The following is an 18,545-nucleotide window of genomic DNA, read 5'->3' as shown; positions in this document are numbered from 1 at the left end:
GAAACTTTTTTTCTGTAATAAGCCCAGCCTTGGATGCATCTTATGTTTGCTCTGAGAAGTGAACAAATGCATGTGAAAATTAAAACATGTTAAAGTTTGTTATTTGTCGTCAAGCTCGTGTACGTGCCTGATGGAGCAGGGGTTGGTGGGGGTGGCGGTGGACGCTAAAGGGCTGTCAGTCGTCAGCTTCTAATTATCTGCCTTGCTGAGGTCCCCTTCTTGTCAACATCATCGTCTCTCTGGCTGGTTCAAGCCTTTGCTTGACAACATCCAGGCCTCTTGTGGTCCCTCCCACACAGCATGGGCTGGAAGGATAAGGCTTTTGAAAGCAAAACTGGTCCTTCCCCTCCTACCCACGAGGCAGGTATAGCCAGTGGACACAAGCTTCCAGAGAGGAGCTGGCAACTCCACCTCAGCCCACTTTGCCTTTGGGCAAAGGGAGGAGAGGGGCCGAGCCAGGGCAGGACAGGGGAGGGCGGCCAGCTCCTCTGTGCTGGGGCCTCAGAAAGAAATGTATCTGTCTTTGTCGTGGAGACCTGGGAATAAAAAACAAATCCATCCCAGAGTCCAGTACGAATGTGCCACTTACTGCTACCAACATGATTTCAAACAGTTACTTCGTCTCTTTGAGTCAGTTTTTCTCATCCTTAAAATGGGGATAATCATACCTAATTCAAAGAGGGAAAGGGAATTACCCGGCAGTCCAGTGCTTAGGACTCGGTGCTTTCACTGCCGTGGCCCGGGTTCAATCCCTGGTTGGGGAACTAAGAATCTGTGAGCCGAGCGACAAGGCAAAACCAACCAAACAAACAAAAACAAAAACGAGTGAAAATCAGTGAGATATATTACTCCCTTGGTACATGGCTAGTCCAATACTTGGTAGATATTATTAGCTGGTGCTTTTCGTTGTCTGCACACCATCCCCTCTGAGGGATGGAGAGGTAGTGCTGCCTTCCAGACTGGAAAAGCTGGTGGCAGCAAAAGTGATTGGCAACTCTGCTTTGTTTATATTTTCTTTATGGAGCACATAATAGGTACATCATTTGTTCATTCATTCATTCAGCAAATGTTTGCAGAACTTGCCGTTATTTTGCTCACTTGTGTTTATCATACTCTCACCACTAAAACTGCAAGGTTCATGAGGGAAGGGGCAGTGTCTCAGGTTCCCTGGATGCTTTGTGCATACTTGCTAGGTGAGTGGAGGGTGGAGCTCAAAGCCTGTCTGCGACACTGAGATGCACCAGGCAAGGAGGTGGGGGGGGCAGGAGGCTTGCATTCTAGGCTCCATCACACCTCCCACAGACCTTGGAGCCTCCACAGACCTTCTTTCAACTGTGAGATACTGGAGGATCACTGGAGACCAGACTCAGGGAACCGCTTCCCCAGTGGGAAGACATCCATTCATCTACTCTGTGTCTCTGAAACCCCTGGAGAAGGCTCTGAGTCCCCAACTCTGAGGAGCACAGCAACAAGAAAAGAATGAAGAGAGAATGGAAGGAGCAGTGCCCCCCCAGTAACTTACAGAGGGAGGAAAATTCCAGCTTATTATGTGTAATTAACACAAAAGAAGCCATGTTCCCAAGACCCTGCTTTCATGGATATTGGGTATTCCCACGTATAAGACACACCCATTCTTCTTTTTTTTTTTGCACAACCAAAGGTTTTATTTTGTAATTTATTATTTTATTTAGTAATAATTTCAATTTTTATTGTTATCAATAATTAAAAATAAAACTAATATCTTTTTTTATGCCTCCACATTTTTTTTATTGGAGTATAGTTGATTTACAATGTTGTGTTAGTTGTGTTAATTTCAGGTATACAGCAAAATGATTAGGTTATATATATATACACATACAAATATATGTATATATACATATACATACTTTTTCAGATTCTTTTACATCAGAGGTTATTACAAGATATTGAATATAGTTCCCTGTGCTATACAGTAGGACTTTGTTGTTTATTTTATACATAGTAGTGTATATCTGCTAATCCCAAACCCCTAATTATCCCCTCCCCTTTTCCCTTCGGTAACCATAAATTTGTTTTCTGTCTGTGAATCCGTTTGTTTTGTAAATAACTTCATTTGGGGGCTTCCCTGGTGGCGCAGTGGTTGAGAGTCCGCCTGCCGATGCAGGGGACCCGGGTTCGTGCCCCGGTCCGGGAAGATCCCACGTGCCGCGGAGCGGCTGGGCTTGTGAGCCATGGCCGCTGAGCCTGCGCATCCGGAGCCTGTGCTCCGCAACGGGAGAGGCCACAACAGTGAGAGGCCCGCGTACCGCAAAAAAAAGAAAAAAAAAAGTTCATTTGTATTAGATTTCACATATAAGCGATATCATATGATATTTGTCTTTCTTTGACTGACTTAGTATGATAATCTCTAGGTCCATCCATGTTACTGTAAATGGCATTATTTCATTCTTTTCTATGCCTGAGTAATATTCATACACACACACACACACCCCACATCTTCTTTATCCATTCATCTAAGGCACATCCATTCTTGCCCACAGACCTCATTCTATGTGATCCAGGCTGTCTAGAGACATAAGAGTTAGGGGAGAATCATAATATCCCAAAGGTAGAAAGAACCCGAACATCCATCAACGGAAGAGTGGGTAAACAAAAGTACAATGGAATATTATTCAACCACAAAAAAGAATGAAGCGGGCTTCTCTGGTGGCGTAGTGGTTGAGAGTCCGCCTGCCGACGCAGGGGACGCAGGTTCATGCCCCTGTCTGGGAAGATCCCACATGCCACGGAGCGGCTGGGCCCGTGAGCCATGGCCGCTGAGCTTGCGCGTCCAGAGCCTGTGCTCCGCAACGGGAGAGGCCACAACAGTGAGAGGCCCGCGTGCTGCAAAAAAAAAAAAAAAAAGAAGCACTGATACATACTACAACATGGATGAACCTTGAAAATATTATGCTAAGTGAAAGCCAGCCACAAAAGACCACATAGTATATGATTCCCTTGATGTGAAATTCCAGAAGAGAGAAATCTATAGGAATAGAGCGCAGATCAGTGTTTGCTTAGGGCCAGCAAGGGTATGGAGGAGTAAAAGGGGGTGGTAACTAAAGGCTATAAGATTTCTATCAGGGGTGATGAAAATGTTCCAAAATGGACTGTGGTGATAGTTGCACATATCTGTGACTATACTGAAACCACTGAATGGTACACTTCAATGGTGAATTGTACAGTATGTGAATTATATCTCAAGAAACTTGTTTTTAAAAAGAGAGAGAGAGAGAGAGAGAAACGGAGACGGAGCAGGAAGACCAAACAAAGCCCAGGCACAGTCTGTCCTGGCTGCCCCCCAAGCCAAAGCCTGCAAGTCACACAGGCAGTGTTAGGGTAGCCCCCAAGCCATGACTCAGGAAGATAAATTGGCCCCAGAGGTATGGGGCTGGGTCCCTTCTCCCCTGACAGCTCCCTCTCTGTGTTTTTTCTGGCATGAGAAACATTCTGTCTTCTTGTATAAATAGGGGAAATTTATGACAGTTTTCCCCCTTCTCCTCCCTGGTGGGCTACTAGGAAGGGGCTGGATGGGGGGAGGAGGGAGATACAAATGTGGAAAGACTAGAGGGAGGCAGGGAGCTAGGCTCTGGCCCCAGCTCTGCTTTGCATATTTGACCATCTGGGTGAGGAGGCGGCTGGAGCAAAGGTGCAGCCCGGTAGTTTCCAGGCCCAGGGAGGCGGGTCTCCAAGGCAGACATCCAACTGGAGGGACCCAGGGGAAATCAGGGAAACATGGCCTGGCTATTCCAGAGCTTTTTTGGAGGAGACACAGGCCCCCTGCCTGGTTTGGGTTCTTTCTGTCCCTGCGATTTGTTGAGGCAGCTGATATGGTGGTTAGAGAACCCCATATGGGATTCAGAAAGTGACAGAAAAACTAAGTGTGTGACCTTAAGCAAGTCACTGCCTCTCTCTGGGCCTTGGCTGTAATTAAAAAAACAGGGGAGGGGATTGAACTTTCAGGGGTTTTCAAACTGGTTTTAACCACAGGGTCCTTTCTTCAAATAAAACCTTATGTAGCAACCCAACATCTAACATGAGTGTCCTGCTGAGCTCCTTAGGTTGAAGTGAGGGCGGGGATGGGAGATACCCAGGCCCCTGTGGTGACATGAAGGGACTTGGCCAAGCATAGGATGATCTCCAAGGTCCCCTCCACCTCTGTCCTCAGGTGGGAAGGTATATTAGGAAGGATGATAGCAAAACTGCTATTAAAAAAAGGGCCCCGGGCTTCCCTGGTGGCGCAGTGGTTGAGAGTCCGCCTGCTGATGCAGGGGACATGGGTTCGTGCCCCAGTCCAGGAAGATCCCACGTACCGCGGAGCGGCTGGGCCCGTGAGCCATGGCCGCTGAGCCTGCACGTCCGGAGCCTGTGCTCCACAACGGGAGAGGCCACAACAGTGAGAGGTCCACGTATCGAAAAAAAAAAAAGGAGCCCCAAACACAGCCACATATAGAAAACGAGTTTATTTGTCACAACTGTCTGGAGGGGAGCAGTCCCAGACAGCAGGTGGCTCTGTTCCACCTGGTCCATCAGGAACTTGGGTTCCTGTTCTACTCTTGCTCTGCCCTCCCTTAGGGATTTCTCCTCAACTGCATGGTCAAAGCTCAGTCTCCGGCACATCCGGTCCAGCTCATGAAAAGGAGAACTTACCCAATGTCTCAAGGCTCTGATGACATTACTCGGCTCACATTCCCCTCTGGCCACACCTGGCAGCCAGGAGATGGATTGTCCAGCTCGGAGGTTCTCTACCCTCACAGAACAAGGAGAGAAGGATTAAGTGGACAACTATAGCAGTTTTAATCCAGGGCTCAAACCCCACAGCCGAGCCGCCCTCTTCTTCTTCCCCTCCCAGAGGAGAACTAGAGTCCACAGTTCAGAAAACAGTGATTCCCAATGAGGTCCCACCATCCACCCCCAGATCAGAGCCCCAGGAAAGCGATAGCAGGCTTCCTCCAGAAAGACTACCCTTCTATCCACTTTCTTCACAAGGATGTCAGAAAAGTTTCTGTTGCCACTGCCCCCCTGCCACTCTCTCTCTCAGTCGCACCTCATTCTCTAACCCCTGTTCCCAGTCGCTAGGCGTGACCACAAATAAGGGGGAGCAGGACGGCCAGAACTATAGGAAGGGAAGGTGAGACCAGGCTGGAGAGCTGTGCCCTGCAGGCAGCCCAGGTATGGTTTTGGTGCCACGCAGACCCAACTACCAGATGTGTGACCTGAAGTGGGGATTAAGCTCTCAGAGCCTCGACTGACTCTTCTGGATATAAGAATGAGACGCTCACTTGCAAGAGTTGCAGCTCCCCTCTGCCCCTCCCCCGACAGCTCCAGCGGGATCAGATGAATTTCACCTAAAAAGACCATCAGCCAGTCCCCCGTCAGGCCCCCGCTGCACCTGGATCTCACGGCCCCGCCCACCCCAGGAGGCACGGCAGTGGCTGTGCTGGAATCAGAAATAAAACCCTCCTCTTCCTCCTCCCCCACCCCCACTTCCCATCACTCATCTGGGAATCCAGGGCGAAGAAGGGAGCTGAAGCGCAGAGCGTTCATTTAATATTAACAAATTGAAATGAATTCTTTGAATGCCAATTAACTTGGAGCAGCCCCTTATTAATAGTAATTTAGATTCATACTTGGGGGAAGCGGGTACGGGGGCTGGGCCGAATGTGCCCAGAATGTCAATGTGACGACGGAGCTGGGGACCGAGCGGGGAGGAGCCGAGGCAGTGTTACTTCTGCCGAGTTCGGCTGTTTCCCTCAGAGGAACGGACAAAGTCAGCAGAGGCGGATATTTGGGAAACAGATTTCTCTCATCCTTTGAGTTTTGTACCTGCGATGAATCCGAATAGGCTGAAACCGTTTTGATGATTTACTTCACAGTGTCGCTAGAATGTCCTCAGAGCTGGGGTTTACCGCAAACTCTCCTAAACCGGATCCCACTGACCGAAAGTGATCTAGTCCCTAGGCCAGCTCTCTCTCCTTCTTTGTGTCCGTTCAAAGCCAGAGCTTGAGGTCAAAATGGGGTCCCCCAACCCCTGCCACCTCCACCTTAATTAGAAATAAAAGAGGGGACTAAACATTGTGTCTCCCTTCTGGGAATCCTCTCCCAGGAGGCAAGAGTCCCAACAGGCTGACCCCGAGCCAGCAGCTTACATTTAAGGGAGCAAAAAATATCTGCTGGTACTTTTCTTAGACTTCAGGGACAAAATGAGAACTAAAAATCCAACTCTGTGTACCAAAGACTTCCCCAGAATAGAGCCAAGGAGAAAGAGCTTGGTCCCAAACTAAAAAGTCAAACAGAAATTCTGCTTTCCCTGAATTTGCTGGCTCGGGGAGTCGAACTAGAGGTGCCCAGAACCAGAACCTCGAGTGTAAGCTCTGACCCAAGTAGGACATTTTCTTCTTCCCAGGCGTCCCACCTTGCCTGGATGGGTGAATCGAATTTGAAGCTGGGAACTGTGGAAACTAGGGGTGGGAGGTCTGAGATGGAGGATGAAGGAGGGCAAAGGGGGCTGAACAAGGGTAAGGAAATGTACAAAATGGTGACGTTTATAAAATTAAAACTTTAAAGATGGTTTAACATACACAAAAGATTAAATTTAAAGAATAGGTCAGGTTTTAAAAGGAGGTAAAATACATCAAAATTGAAAGATTAACATCAACAAAAATTGAAGACAATGCATACAACACTTCAATTGTTCTTTAAAATAGGAGGGATTGAATGAGTCAAAAGAAACCTCATTCACACTCCCATAGTTTCCCAAACAACAAATTCATTTACAAAACAAAAAGAGAAATCAACACAAAACTAACGCTTGGTCCACACCAGGAGAAAAAACAAAATCGTGTCGATTCAGTAACAGCTGAAAAACTAGTGACGGAGGAAAAAAACAAACGAATAAACTTGAAATATGTTAACTGATTATTTGTAAATATTGAGATTGGAAGATGGGATGGAGAAAGGCACGAACTTAACATCATCAGAAAAGTGAAACTTGCAAAAACATAGGGTGTAACTGATCTGCAAACTCTCCTTAAGTAGAATGCTCCTCTCCAAAAGAACAAAATATAAAATTGATCCCAAAAGTACCACTAACCCTCCAAGTAAAGTATATTAATCTGAACTTAATCTTTCCACAAATCTGAAATTATACGAAAAAATACAAAAGGATTATATTTTTTCAACTAAGAGAAAAACAAAACCGGATTCAAATTGTCTAATGGGGCAAGAAGAGGGACGTTTTTTGCAGGTGCCAGAAAGGATGGGGCTGGGGGTGTTTGAGGGATGGAGGACCCGCTTACCTTGCTCTGGAGCAGCAGCTGCCGGACAGAAGTGGGTGCGGGACTCTGCGAGTGCATGCGTGTTGGGGGAAAGGAGGATTCGGGGATTCCGCTGCCCTGAACGAAGGAGGAGGGTGGAAGGACTGGGGGTCACCCATTTCCCCACCTCCGCCCGCCTCCCTCCCTCCGGTACCCAGGCCTAGAGAGCTACTGAAAGTTACAAATTGCTTCCATTATTAGCTCATCCCGGGCGGCCTGGTCATTGGCCAGCCCCGGACCACGTGATCCCTCGTACCAATCGATCGAATTTCTAGTTGCAATTCTCTGTATGTCCCTTGGCTCTAGGCTGGGAAGCGGGGGCGGGGAGCAGTGGCGCGGGCGCTGGGGAGGGGCTAAGTAGAGGGGTCACTTCGTCCCCTCACCCTCCCTCTCTGCCTAGTCCGGGCCCTGAGTGTCGCCCCAGAACGGGTTGAGGGAATGTTGTGGGTTGGGACACACCCGGGAGGGCGCAAACTGGAGGAAGCGAGAGACGTCGCCAGGCACCCAGGGTCCTCTCCTTCCAGTTCCCCGAGCCTGCCCGGTCCCGCTGGCTTCTCCCTCTATAGCGCCCAATCGGCCCCGGGCAGTCCCGGGCTGGCAGCCTGACCCAGTATCCCGGGCGCCTGAGTGTCATGCCTCCGGATCACTGCTTGGGCCCCCACCTTGGGGAAGATGCACGCGAGTACCGCTTCCCCGGGGCTCGCTCTGAATCAGGCGCCTGCGCTCTCAGGGGCGCCCAACCTACCCCGACGGCCGAGTTTGCGCACCTCCCGAGACAGTGTGAGAGAAAGACAAACTTTTGAGTGGATAAAAATCAAGAGGAACCCGTCTGGAGCAGGTGAGCTGGGTCCGGGAGGGGTGCGCTGTAGCCTGAAAGCAATCTGCCTTTCCCCATCTCTGTCTCTCCTTACTCCATCCCGGCTCCCCTGCTGGCAGATACTAATCCCCACTGATCAGAGGAGTGGGACCAGAGCAGCTTTCCTCCCCCGAGTTTGGGGACTAAGGTGGCAGCTGGCAGAGGGACGAGGAGTGTTGCTTCTGAAACTAGAGAGGATGGGAGAAACTGGGGGCCTAGAGACCCATAGCGTCTGAGGGTGATCACTTCTTTCCCCAAACGCAACTTGCGGGAACTTCAGAAAAGTTTATTGAAGAGAGACGGAAAAGGGAGCAGAGTTGGGGTTCTGAGCTTTAAAGTGAGGGGGGGGGCCCTGCTTCTTATAGTAAAGGAAGGATGAGTTTGTTTCCCAATCAGGGCTGATTACGGATGTAGAAAAACCCGGGCAGGTCCCAAACCTGCTCATCCAGCAAGCTCTTAGAGACGCTTGGAGATCCCCAAAGGGCTTTCCCAGGAAAGCGAGAGACGTACTAGCCGAAAATAGTAGTTTTCGACTCTGCCACGGTGGGGGCGGGGTATCGCCCCAGAGCCTCAGCCCGGGACCTCCTGGGGCCCCTGCTGCCCCGGGACCTTTTGCTGATTTTAAGTTAGGAGTGACATGAATTTCTTCTTCTTTTTCTTCTCCTTTTAATTCCAATTTGACTCAGAGACCCATTGCCCTAAATGGAATTCAGGGAGGGCTCCTCCCCGGCCCCAGCGCCACCACCTTCCAACTTCCTGCAGCTCCCGCAGTAGAGCCAGGGAAAGAGCCCCCTACCCCCTTCCCGGGCCTGGCATTGCCCCCCCGTCCCAAGAGAAGTCCCGGGAGGAAGGGATGGAGGAGGCTCTTCAAAAGGGAGTCAAAGAGGGTTGGTTCAGAGGGCGCGACTGAACTTGGGGACCCCGGGTGGAGAGTTGCGGGAGTGGGCAGTCCAAGGCGGGGACGGGGGCTGGCCTGCGGGGTCTGGGAAAGCGGGCGAGGGTCGAGGCCGCGGCAGGTGCACTGGCAGGGCCAAGGGAACTCTGGAGCCCCGGAGAGGGAGGCCCAGCCTGGGCGGAGGGTCTCCGTGGAGCCTGAGGTTTGCAGGTCTGGCCTGAGGAGCCAGGCAGGAGGCGGCTGCAGCATTTGGACGGCTTCTTGGAAAGGGCCGAGAGGGACTGTGGATCCGGGAGAGAAAATCCCCATGTCGAGCAAGTGGTGTCTCTGGCCTCTACTTGGCCCACATCTTTTGGTCAAGAGCGGCCAATCCTCCCAGGCCTTTGTTTTCACTGCGCCTGAGGTTTTGCTGTGAGTAATCCAGGGGCTGCCCGGGCACTGCTCTCGAGGGAGCCCTGGAACTAGGCCCGCCTAGCTGAGAGGTCCAGGAGGGCCGCAGGGGGCACCGCCTAGGGATTCGGAGGTCTCCAGGGCGGGGGCCCCGGGAGGGATGTGTCGAGGGGCAGATGTAAAGGCAACTGATACTCAAATATAAGCCCTTTTCTTTCCTCCCATCCCGAGGCCCTGCGCACCTCTCCAGCCCAGAGGAGTTGGATGGAAGGTCTTATCCTGCCCAATCCCAAAATTAACATGGGAGCCGACTGGGGTTTCTTTTGCAGGCTGCCCCCAGCTCTGAGTGCACTTAGAGAAGGTGCCTGGTTCTGGACTTTGCCCCCTCCCTCTTTGATGAATCCAGTCCGTTTTGCCCCTTCCTCCCCAACACCACGCACACACAGTCTGTGGAGCTGTCTCTCTTTTACTCTTTTCCTCTCTTCCCCTTTCTCTTTTACTAGGATTGATGGAGTGACAACAGTTTGGCAGGTGTCTCCTAAGCCTGTAGTGGGGAGCTGTGGACCTAGCCCTGACTTCTCAGCTAGCAGGGAACAGCCCCATTCCTGGGCCCTTGAAATTGAACCCCACATTGAGGGAAGTTGAGAAGGAATGGCATGAAGGGTGGCTAGGCTGGCACAGGACGGAAGCCCCACCCTGGGGAGGGGGCACTTTTATGCCTTATGCTTGTTGCAGAGAGAGGATTTAGAAACAATGGAAGATGGAAAGGAGGTCGAGGAAACAGCACAAAGGACTGGAAAAGTTAAGAACAACAAAGAGAAACGACTGGTGAGGGAAGAGAAAATTCGAGAAAGCCCCAATACTGGGGGCAGCGGAAGGAACTCGGGAGAGAGCAGGGGAGGGAGATGAAATGGAGGAATGTTGATAAAGGACGGAATGAAGAAGCAAGATTAGTTTGTTGTATGAGAGAAGAGAAGGAAAGAGAAAGAAAAGAAAGGAAAAATGAAAGAAGGAAAGAAAGGAGAAATGGAAGGAAGGAAGGAAGGAAGGAAGGAAAAGAAAAGCAAATTAATGAAAGGAGCTAGAAAGTAAAAGAAAAGGGAAGGAAAAGAAAGAGAAGTTTTAAAAAAATAAAAGAGAAATGAATGGGAGAAAGAGACGGGTAGGAAAGGAGGAAAGCTAGGAAAAAAGGAAAGAAGGAAGAGAGGAGAAAAAAGTGGAGGGAGGGCAGGAAGAAGGCAAACGAAGGAAGGAAAAATGAGAAATATACAGAGAGAAAGGAAAGAAGGGGGAACTGGGTTAACAGAAAGGGGGTCTAGACGGGAGGAACAGTGGCAGGAAAGGCGTGGAGAGGAGGGTGAGCGGGGAGAGGCCCAGTGGGGCTGAGGCGGGGGCTCCCAGGTATCCTGGCTGCCGTGACCCTGACCTCCCAGGTTCCAGTGCCCACCCCAGGCAGGCTGCAGGCCGGCGCCACAGGAGGGGTGGAGGCGGAGGCCAGCCTCTTGAGACTCACTTCTCTCCGAAGTAGCTGACAGAGCTGGAGGAGTTCGTCGTGCAGCCGCACCTGCCTGGGGCTGGCCTTGAGGCTCTGCAGGTCCATATCTGGCTCCCAAAGCAGTGCTGGAAGCAGAAGAAGCAGTTTCGAGAGGGGTGAGTCGCGGACCCACCCTGGCTCTGTCTCCTGACCTGCCGCCTCTGTCTGCAGACTGGGCCGCTTTGTTCTCCATGCTCTGGCTCTGTGACCTTGGGCCTCAGTTTGTTCTCTGTGTCAAATGAACCCTTTGCACTGGAGGGTTCTTCTGGCACTTTGGTTAGCCTGCCTGTATGTGTGCAGGTGAGAGAGGGGTGATGATAAGGCCCAGTCCGTTCTGGGAAGGACATCTTCATTTTCTTCCTTGGTGAGAAGAAAAATCTTCCTCCTTTGCCATACTTATCGCCATCCCTGCCCCAGAAAGCTACCTTCCAGGGCAAGGGATTTCTCCATGCCAGAAGGGGTTGGATTAATCTATAAAGAGCTTGGTGTGAGGTTTATAGATGCTGGAGGAACCAAAGAAAGCATCGCACGCTGAAAGAGAACGAGGACATGCCTTCCTGGGGCAAGCGGACTTTCGGTCTGCAGTGTATTTCACGGAACTCACACACACACAGAGATTAATTGGCAAAATGGCTTCAGATTCAGCCTGTAGAGGAGGTTGACTTGGGATGGTTGTGTGTCTGCAGCCTCTTGGGCCTGTGCTCCCCCACCCTGTCCATGTGCTCCAGCGGCAACCACCCAGTTAAAGCCAATTAGATAGCTCCTTTGTTTCCCCAAAGTGGGATGGGGCAGGTCGCTAAGGTCAGCACATCTTCCAAGGGCAGCATAAGCCTTGAAAATGCAACCCTCAAACCACCGGCCAATTTTAGCATCACTCTGTTAGCTTTCCTCCCCATTCTCAAGCTCCTTTCCTTCTTTTATCTCTCTCCACACACCCCCACCCACTTGCTCCCTTCCTTCCTTCTTCCTGTTTTTCCTTTTCTTTCTCTCTCCCTCTTCATCTAGTCCAGGCTGGGGCTCTTGTACCGTCTTCGTACTCAGAGGCTTTGCTCTGAGACCTTCAGACAAGGTAACATGTGCCCTGACCTCAGGAGTTCATTACCTGGATGCAAATATTAGGAACGGAAGATGAGAGGCAAAATGGGGAGGAAGCTTTGCTAATCAAGTGCGGGATGAAGCGACACATTTTCTGTATCAATCATGATTACTGCCCTCACGTTCCCGTGGCTTACCCCAGAAAATCCTTCCCCATCTCACCCATCTGCAGGCCACAGTCGGCCTGCCCCTGCCCATAGGGGTGGAACTGCTGGTGCCCCCAAGGCTGTTGCTCTCCCGGGGTGAGTGAGGGCCTGCAGGAGCTCACCTTGGTGCAGGTGGGATGACGTCAGTGAAACCAGGTCAGAGCCTCAAACTATTAATTAAGCAAAGCCTGTTTCCCTATTCCCGATGCATTTAGGGGTCCTCTTTCCCTTGAATGGAGAAGCTGGTCGATTCTGGCTCTTGGCCGTCTCTCCAAGGAATGCCTCTGATTAGCCGGGCCTGCCGCCGTCATCCACCTCTGCTCGGCAAAGAAGGGAGGCCTCTTATTCCAGGCCTTGGTGGAGGGGTTCCAGACTGTCTGCCCAGAGCAGCCTCCTTGCCCCCAGCCTGGCCCCGCTGGGAAGGAGGGAACCCAATTCACTTCGCAGGATCTGGAATCTTGAATCTCCATGGGCAGAGCCAACAGCTGCGACTGCATCCTCGAGCCTGAGCCTGACGCTGGAAGCAGCTTCTGTCTTTGGGGGTTCTCCTTGCTGCCTCGGTCTCTGCTCTGTTCGGCTCGCTATTGTGTTTTTCTCTCTCATTTAGGGGCTTTGGGGGACAGGGAAAGGCAACGTTTCTCCTCGGGCCCCTGATCCTTCCGCACGCCCCCGCCAAACCAAGCCTTAAAGCTGCCGATGGTAATGAGCTGCGGCTTCTGGCCCTGCTCACAAGCTACTCACTCAAAGCAAATTCAAATTCTCTTCTGGGCAGGAGGGAGGACAGATGCTCCTTCCTCGGTCCTCCCTTGCTCATTGATCCATTTTAAGGGCATTTGGGGGTCAAAATTGAGACCGGATGGCTTCTGTTGGTATAAAATTAGCATTTTTTATCACGCCAAAGGACCAGATTTCTCAAGTCAAGGAATAGGAGGGCTTCACCCGGACCCACACCTCTTCTCTGGCCTTCTCTGATGATAAAGGTTTGTTGAGGCAGAGGAAGAGAAGGGAAATGAGTCGTTTGCTCTGTCGAGAAATCAACCAGTAGCTGCAGCCGTTCATGCCACTGATATTTATTTAGTACCTACTACGTGCGAAGCATTGTCCCTACCTCTGTTTTTCGTGACGGTCAGTAATGAGATTCTTGCCACTGTGAGGCTTTAGTGCATGTGGACAAATACATAAATAAATGAACTGATGGAAAAGAAAGTTTGGATTTTGATTGCTGCCTTCCATATGCCCCGTCTCCGAGCCCGTGCTTTCCCAACTCCGGCTACCCAGACCCAGCCGGTTGGGAAATAGGACGGCCCCAGGGCTCATTTGTCTCCCCCACTGGAAGACTGTTAGAAAGGGAGCAAGAGTTGTGCAGTGGGAACGGCAGACACGAGAGCCCTGAAATAAAGGGGTTGGGGTGGTGGTCAGAGGGGTCCCCCAGAGGTATCTTCCCATCTTTGAGGTGTGCATTGTCGGTGAGGGGAGATATGTTTCTCTGGGTGTCTGAGCAGGTCTGCAGGTTTGCCCTGGTGTAATCACGTGCCTGAAGGTGACAGCAGGGTGTACACGTGCAAGTGAGCTGAGGGGGGCTGGACAAGTGTTTCGGCACCAGGCTTGTGTGCGCTGGGCCCAGAAGCCTGCACTGGAGCAGGTGCATGGGCGGGGGAGGTGCACAGATCCGAACATATCTCCGCGTACATGACTCTCTGTGTATTCGAGAGCGTGTGTACCCGCTGAATTATTATAAAATTACACTGACCCTTACAGCAAATCCATACCGGCCCGGCCTTTCTCCCCCCCGACCTCTCGACCTCTGGGGTGCCTGAGGAAAGAGCTGACCGGGTCACCGCCTCCCCCAGTCAATGAGTCTCTCTCCATTAGCATGAAACGTGAATCTACTGGCAGCTTGACAAATTATAACTAGCAGCCAGAGTTTTGCCAACTGGCTGGCTTGGGCGCTGTCTATTTATCACTGAAAATGGTAAATCATAAGAATCCAGATGACTTAATTATTCAAATCCACCCAGACCCAGAGAAGCTGCAGTCCCGTCAATCTCAGCCCTGGGCTCAGGGCGAGGGCAGGGGGAGAAGGCTGATTGCTTGGGAGCTGGGAGACTCGGGTTCCAGCTCCTCTGCCCTGCCCGGCAAGGGGGGGCTTTCTCTGCCACCCATTCCCCTCCCTGCCTTCCTGCCCACCTTCCCGGGCAGAAGCCTGGCCGACTGTTTTCGCTGCTGACCCTCCCGAGGCTCTCCCCTCCCCGCCCGCCTCCTGCTGCCTGGTCCCCAGGCTCCTGCAGTATTTCTCTGCCTCTCTTTGTGTGGGTCTGTTAGCTTGCTCTCTCTGTTTCAGTGCCTTCATTTTTATTTCTTCTCTTTCTCCTATTCTCTTCACCATTTCTTTCCCTCCCCACTCCCTACGGATGGATGCTGACCCACAGGCTCACACACACACGACCTCTCTGATGGAGGTTTGCCTGTACCCCCAGCTCCTTTGTTCTCTGTGGCCCGGAATTGCCCAGCTCAGGATCTCCACGCACCCTCCTTAACCCAGCGCCCTGAGTCGTGGAAGGTCTGAACCCTCTCGACCTGGGAGGCACGTGGAAGCACAAATGTCAATGGATGATCTGGGCTCATTCTGGCCTTTCACCCACCACGGCGTGTACACAACTTTCCTGTCCCTTTCTTCTGTGGAGTTTTGCACGGCTTGGGCAGTCAGAGATGTGCCCCAGCAGGAGGCAGGCCTGTGTCCCAACGAGGCCCACCTCGGGCTGTCCCCTTGCTCCCAGCGTGGAACCACCACAAGCCCTAAGGGAGGGATCCCTCCATGTGAGTTTTCCCCAAAGGAGAAGGAAATCTGTTTACAGAACAAATCCTAGACCCAGAGGTCTGCACACCGAGCTTCTGGGGGCTCTTTGATCTCTGGGTCCTTTTATCTTTGTGTCCCTCACAACCCAGTATAAATATGCACTCCTATTTCTTCCAGTCCTGGGCCCCAAGGGAAGTCTATGTTCTCCCGGCCAGTGAGGGGTGGTGCTGGGTGGATCCAACGTGCCCTAACGCTGGGGTTCGCTCATGAGAGAGGAGGTGGTGGACGGCGGGGAGGGTCACCGGAGCTCCCCTCTTTGAATGGTGTCCTGGCTTGTTCTTCTGGGGGGCTTGTTCCACCCACGAGGACCCCAGAGCCCTGTCCCCAGAGGCTCCTCGGAGCACAGTCCTGTGTCTGCAGACGCTTGTCAGTTAGGCTCTGAGTGGCTAGGTCAGCGCGTGTGACTGCACACTTTCGGGAGTCCTTGTGCCAGGACAACAAGTGACAATGTCCCCACCAACAGGGCACCTGAGGAAACAGTCCCCTCACTCCCCGCAATTCCATTTCAAGGCCTCTGAGCAACGTTGCTGTCAATAGAAATTGGCCTTGCCCTATCACAGAGCTCTGAAGAAGGAGCTGCTTGTTTCTGCTACTGAAAATGAGTAAGTTCTTCCTTGAGTCTAGCCTTCTCTTCCTTCTGGGTTGGAGGATGGAGATGATCAGGAATCTTGGGCAGGGACTCCCCACCCTCCAAGAGAACATTTATGACCTGCAGGGGACCCTTCTACACCTGGGCTCATCCCCACTGCTAAACCATCACATCCTCCTCCTTCCTTCCTCCCCACCTTCCGAATCCAGCTTGTTACTTGACGACGAGGGCAGCGTCCACGGGTGAGGCAGGAGGGGAGAGGATCGAGATTCAAAAGCAGGCCAGCAGCTGGGCGGCAGGGAAATCAATAAGGGAGATAGATTAGAGACAGGTTTCTCTCCCTTTTTTTCCGGCTGGCTTGGGGTCCCTGCCCCAGCTCCTAAAAGCAGGTGGAGGACAGAGGCCCTGGCCTCTCTCTGCCCTTCTAACTCAAACAGGTTCCTAATCCCTGGGTAGAGGGTAAACAGCCTCCGAGCACGGCCAGGATTAACCGCAGAAATGCTGCTAAGGTATTTTGGGCACAGTTCCCTACCCCCGCTCCCACCCCATGTTACTAATTAGCCCAACAGCTTGGGGGAGTAGCTAGGAATGCCTTTGTGCAGCCTCGCAAGCCCAGGGCTGAGCTCTGGACACTATCTCTGGTGCTGGACCAGCTGAGGGGGGCAGAGGGATTCCCACCCCCTCCCCACTCACTGACTCCCAGATCAGCTCAGGGCAGACAGCAGATTTTTCCTCTGCACCCTCCCCGAATCTCCCGGCTTCCCCTTGGCTGTTCACAGCTGGGAGGCAGGTGGGGGACAAGAGGGAGAGTGGAATCGGCTCCGGAAATCAAACGACCCAATAAAAAATTAATTGTCTAATTAAAACCATGAGGAAGCCCCTTGCCAGAGTCTGGCTCTGAGTCGTCAGGGCTGTAAAGGGTGGGAAATGAGTCTCAGCTCCTAATAAATTCCTGATTTGCAGCTTGGTCTGTCAGCGAAGGAGTAGGAGAGCTGAGCGTTCTGCCGCACTAGGGCCTCCTAGAGGTCATGCCATCCCTCCCTGTGCCCCCAGCCCCGGTGATCACACCCACACCACCACACACACCCGGCTCGAGACCAGAGACAGGAGCCTCTCCCAAAGGACAGAGAGGCCACCGCCCAAGGTGGGCAAGTATTCCCGAGACTGACCCTCAGGCTCCCCAGTCCAGGGCTCACCCCCTTCTTCCAGATCTTTCCTCAGGAAAGCAAACGTCCAGGAAACTTCTGGAACTGGAGAGTTCTTCATGTAGGTTAACCGATCGTTGTTAGAAACAGGTTGCTGTGTGGGTGCGTTTTGACCTCATCCCCTCCACTTCCGTGAAAAATAACATTTTTACATAAGTCACGAACCAACAGCTTCCCTCTCTTAAATTTGCGCTGATTTTTGCACGAATGACAGGGAACCATGCTAAGAAATGAATCCCTCTCCCCTAAAAAAGGGCTCTGCCCAGTTGGCCAAGTCCCCTGGAAGAATGAACACAGAGCTAGTCCAGAAAGGAGTGCAGAGTTAGGCAACTCTCGAGGGTAGATGGCGATCCGAACCTTTGCCCTGGATCATTGTACCAATTCTTCACTTGGGTCAGCCCCGCCTCTATTCCCCTTGTCCCTCAGCAAAAGCAAGGGCACTGTCCTCAGAGGCATTAAGTCATAATAGCAGGAGGAGGGGAAGCAGTCAGCACACAGCCGTCAACATCCTAATACATTCTTTGATTATACAGAATACAGTACGGGATGTATACCTGTGATTAGCTTCTCTAAACAAACACGGAAGAACAAACAAGGGCTGTCCTTCGGAACGGTCACCTTAGGAGGAAATACGCTTATCCCATCTGTACCTCTCTTTTTTTTCCCCCTTTTTTTTTTTTTTTTTTTTTTTGTACCTCTCTTGATTAAACCATTTCTGCAAAGACTGCTTTAAAATGGACTTTCTAGCCATTTTACAAAATACTCAAGACAACCAGGATTAGCTACAAATTGTTTTTTGACTGATTCCAGAGAAGCAAATGATAAAGATCTGTCACCAATAAGGACATTTAAAGACTGAGCCACAGCGCTTCCCTGGTGGCGCAGTGGTTGAGAGTCCGCCTTAAAAAAAAAAAAAAAAAAAAAAAAAAAAAAAAAGACTAAGCCACATACCCTGAAGACAATTCCCAAAGAAGAGTTACAGAACTTTTGTCATTGTGGCCTTGTTGGGAGAAGGGGGTCGCCCCAGCGTGACTACTTGGAGGCGGTGGTGCTTTCAGTTGCATTTCTCTCCGGCCACATCTGGAGTGTATTATTTATCATTCCTGATAATCATTCTTTTGCTCATCTGGTTGTCATTTTTCATCCTAAACAGTGAACTAAGAAGGAGAAAAAGGGAAGGAAACAAATTCCTGACCCCCATCTGGGTCAGGATCTCATTTCAGATTTCAGCAAATTCCCATGCACAAGTGTTACCAGGGTGGCTAGGCCTTTCTTCTTCCAAGAACCCCGAACCTAGAGACTAGAATGTCGGCACTGATTCTGGTTCACCTCATGGTAACTGCAGACCTACTAAGTGTCACTGGGTCTTTACACGTGGGTTATTCTTTTCAATCTGGGGGTGAAAGACAGTTTTCCTTCCCCAATGGATGGAGTTTGTCATTTCTTTTCCCTGCTACTTGGCCTCAGACTGTACCCTGCTTTGTGGACCTGTTGTCTGGGAGACACTCTGGTTTCCTGGTGCCCACGTCTCATGAGGACATGACTTTGGAGACTATTTTGTCCGTCTCTCTGTCCCCGGGGAAAGCCTCATGAATATTCCTGGTCCTCAGGTTAACCAGCTTAAATTGGTAAACAGAACCCTGA

At 51.3% G+C, this 18,545-nt stretch overlaps 1 long non-coding RNA gene across 1 annotated transcript; it reads right to left on the bottom strand.

Annotated features, from left to right (window-relative positions):
* Positions 1 to 2,825: 2,825 nt before the first annotated feature.
* LOC112394405 (uncharacterized) lies at positions 2,826 to 7,506 on the bottom strand. Its single transcript, XR_003002120.1, has 3 exons — positions 7,317 to 7,506; positions 4,669 to 4,763; positions 2,826 to 2,862 (listed from the first exon to the last, which is right to left on the bottom strand). It is a non-coding gene; the product is annotated as an uncharacterized LOC112394405 (long non-coding RNA).
* Positions 7,507 to 18,545: the final 11,039 nt, after the last annotated feature.

This window comes from Neophocaena asiaeorientalis, unplaced genomic scaffold, assembly GCF_003031525.2.
Source record: "Neophocaena asiaeorientalis asiaeorientalis breed wild unplaced genomic scaffold, Neophocaena_asiaeorientalis_V1.1 scaffold134, whole genome shotgun sequence".
In the NCBI taxonomy this organism is placed as follows: Eukaryota; Metazoa; Chordata; class Mammalia; order Artiodactyla; family Phocoenidae; genus Neophocaena; species Neophocaena asiaeorientalis.
The sequence above is the reverse complement of the archived record's forward strand: the minus strand, read 5'-3'. Positions and strand labels throughout refer to the sequence as shown.